The following is a 3,720-nucleotide window of genomic DNA, read 5'->3' as shown; positions in this document are numbered from 1 at the left end:
ATCCTGAGAGATTGGTTCTTCTTACCACCAAAGCCATTCTCTCTTGTTATGAACACTGATACCTATCATTTTTAAGCATTGTGTCTGCTTAAAGATCTTAGTATCCTTTTTTTGTGTTTAATTCCTCATCCTTTATTCCTTGTATCAGTAGATTAAACAGCTAGTATTTCCCCAAGTACTGATTTAGATGTTAAAAGCACCAGTAAGTTTCAGAGTAACACCCAGTAACTTCTTTAAATGCAATTATCCTTATTATAAGCTAAGCAGAATAATAATTTAATGTCATAAGTGAACTACACACAAAGCCTGAACCACAAAAATGGTTTGCACAGCCACATACAGGTTTAACCAACTCTCCGTTCTCACAATGAAAGTACTTACATTTCCGTCACTAGAGCACAGCCAGAAACACCTGGGCTGGCATCGGCTCTATAAGCCCTGCCGTTCCCACTACTGAGGCATTTGTATTGGAAGCTTACAGTCATCAAGGAAGACGAAGACTGCTAACACTTAGCAAATACTAGTTTCTTTTTTTTAAAAAAGTGTTCTTTAGAAAAGAATATTAAAAACAGATGATCTATTAAGTCAAGAATTTAGTTTCTTAAAAAAACACACACACACACACACAAGCCAGCTCATCCTTTTTAATAACTTCTCCCACCACTGTCCTCTAAAACCTTGAGATACACAAAGCACAAGCCTCACCATTTATAAAATCAAAAGGACATTCATATTGTATGTTATGCATCAATGGTATACAGCTTGGAACACACACATCTACCCGAAGAATAAATACTACTTCCCTCCTTTCGGGTGGAACTGCATGGTTTGCAATACTTTAATTTAGGAGTTATTAAAGCCAGTGAGCAATTCAAATATGGTCAGATAAAGACAGGCAACGAGACGCCCGAGTTGGAGACCTCTTTCATTGCATACCTAGCTATCATGCTATTACTGCAGACAACAACTTCAATGTATGGCTTCCACAGAAAATACCAAAATCTCGGGAATTACGAACGGTGTCAAGATCCATAGTTGGCTTCGTCAAAAGCTTTTCTAGCCCGTTTCAATCCTTCATTCATAGTTAGTAAGTCTTTAACTCTAGCAAACTTCCTTGGATCCTTTCGAATTAGGAAGACAATTATCTTCAACTTGCACTCGACCTTGTCTTCCAATCGACATTGCCTTGTGAGTCATTTCAGGGATGAACTCTATGACGAGGTCTTCTAGAATATCCACCGACTCTGTAAGGATTCTGGTCATCCCCAAACCCATACATCATACAGTGCAATTCTTTCAAGAAAAGTCTCTTTCTCTTCTCCTGGCCACCTTCTGCTCCTCCTCCAATTTCTTCATTTTCCTCCTCAAAGGTGGGGTCTTCCTCCTCATCTACCATGCTAGCTGCTCACCAGCCTTCTGCCTTTTAAGTCATTGTTCTTTAACGTTCACAATCTACCAAATGTATTATCATTTTTTGGTCTGTAAAAGACAACCCCAAAGCTGACTGCGATTTTACCCTGGTTTTTCTATGGCAGCAGTTCCCTGCCTGGTCTCTTGTTCTCATCATTTCTCACTATAGGAGCCAGGACAATGTTTGAAATACATAGGTAAACCATTACTCATCTACTTAAATCTAAGGCTCCCCAGAACTATCAGCAAGGGACCCAAACTCTGTGTCATGACTCACAAGGCATGAGCAGGTCCTCAACAAACTCTTGGACCCTGTCTTTTTCACTCTCTTATTCACTTGGCTTGTATTAGTTTTGTGTTGCTGCTGGAATGAATTATCACAGACTTTAGCAACCCTATTCCTGTTCAGTCTTCAAGGTCAGAGGTGTTAAGATCAATGTAGAGCTGCGTACTTTGTGGAGGCTCCAGTTGCCATTTCTAATTTTTGAAGGCCATAAATATTCTTTAGCTCATGAATCCATCTTCCCTCTTCAAAGTTAACAATGTAGAGCCTTTACTCTCTATGACTCTTCTGTCTCCATCTTGTAAGGACATGTGTGTTTGTTAGGTCCAGATAGATAATTCAGGATAATTACTCCATTTTAAGATTCTGAATTTAATCATATCTGCAAAGTTCCTGTTGCCATTAAGGTAACATTCTTAGGCCTTAGGGACTATGGTGTGGGCATCTTTTATAAGGGCATTACTCAACAATAGCTCCAGCCTTAGTGACCATTTAAAGTCTCAGTTCCACACACTTTTTTTTTTTTGAGATATTGCCTCTCTATTTTTCCTTCAGCCTGAATGTCCTTCTTATTAACTGACTTGCATGAATGCATCTCAGGTGAGGCCTTCTTCAAGCATTTAATTGAAGAGACACAAGCCTTCTTCCCCACTCTCTTGCATCTGTGGTCACTCTTCTCTCTTTCTCTCTTTCTTCTTTTCTTCCTTACTTTACTATTTCCTTCCTGTGTGTATTATATTTTTCTCTCTGTGAGGTCAACATTGGTGTAGAATCAACTAGACCAGCTGGCCAATGAGCTCTGGGATCTTCTGTGAGCGGTTCCTTTTTGCCAGCCAGTGCAGGGATTACAAATATGTACCTCTATGAATAAACTTTTATGTTCATACTGAAGATGCAAACTCAGATCCTCAAGCTTGCATGACAAGCACTTTGCTCACTGAGCCATCTCTCTAGTCTCTTCCATCTGTCTCAGGTCCTCACTGTAAGTTCTTCATAGTTCTTGTTCCTGAAATCATATGATTCAGTGTTAGAGGGAATGTTTTCCCCAACTCCTTTGATTTCCAGGAGGAAGGCACTTTTTTCAGCATGTTACCTCTCTTTTGGAGTGAGTTTAAGGAGGAAGGAGGAGAAGAGACCCTCCCTTTGCCTTCACTCTGAGGACCTGCTTGCCTGCAGGGGGTACATGTGCTCAATTCTTTTGGGTCATACACAGGGATAGAATGTGAAGATTTCTCTTTCTAGAAGCTTGAGGAAGATATTTGAGAAAGACTTAGGGGATGGGTCATTTAGTTTGAATTCAGGATCAACTTAAACATTAAAAGTATCGTAGGGGCTGAAGAGTTGGCTCAGTGATTAAAAGCACTTACTGCTCTTGCAGAGAATTTGCATTCAGTTCTCAGTTTCCTACCGTCGCTCAGTTCTCAGCACTACCATCTATAACCTAAGTTCCAAGGGATCTGATGCTCTCTTTGAACTCCACGGACACCAGATATACATGAGTTACACATACATACATGAAGGCAAACCATTGACATATAAGTAAATCTAAAAAAGAATGAGAGTATAGTTGAAAAAGAACAGGTAGCAAGGAAGAGGTGCTGAAGGATATGGGAAGGTGAGAAAGATGAGCATGGGAGGGTGGAGACGAGGGAGGGGAGGATGAGAAGGACAGGGGTGGGAGGGTGAGGATGGGGTAGGGGAGCGTGAGAAGGACAGGAGGTGGGAGTGTGCTGTAGAAAGTTGAGTCGGGATAGGCCACCAACGAGAAACAAGGGAGAGTTAGAACTCTGGGTTTCCAAAGAGCAGTATAGGGAAGGAAACAGCTGTGAGAGCAATAGAAGTTAGAAGTGTGGGCAAGCCATTGACTTTTCTGTTTGACAAAATACCTTACTCCTAGTAGGCACCACATTCAGTGGTTTGGGTTAATGAATACTGACATGTGGAAGGATTATTGAGTAGCACTAATGTATCTGTCAAGACTAATGACCATCAGTCATGGTTTGTATATGTTTGGCACAGGGAGTGGT

The 3,720-nt window shown here is 40.8% G+C and overlaps 1 pseudogene; it reads right to left on the bottom strand.

Moving 5' to 3' along the window:
• Positions 1–952: 952 nt before the first annotated feature.
• On the bottom strand, positions 953–1,396 carry Gm9643 (annotated as a pseudogene).
• Positions 1,397–3,720: the final 2,324 nt, after the last annotated feature.

Source organism: Mus musculus, chromosome 15 (genome assembly GCF_000001635.26).
Source record: "Mus musculus strain C57BL/6J chromosome 15, GRCm38.p6 C57BL/6J".
Lineage (NCBI taxonomy): Eukaryota > Metazoa > Chordata > Mammalia > Rodentia > Muridae > Mus > Mus musculus.
The sequence above is the reverse complement of the archived record's forward strand: the minus strand, read 5'-3'. Positions and strand labels throughout refer to the sequence as shown.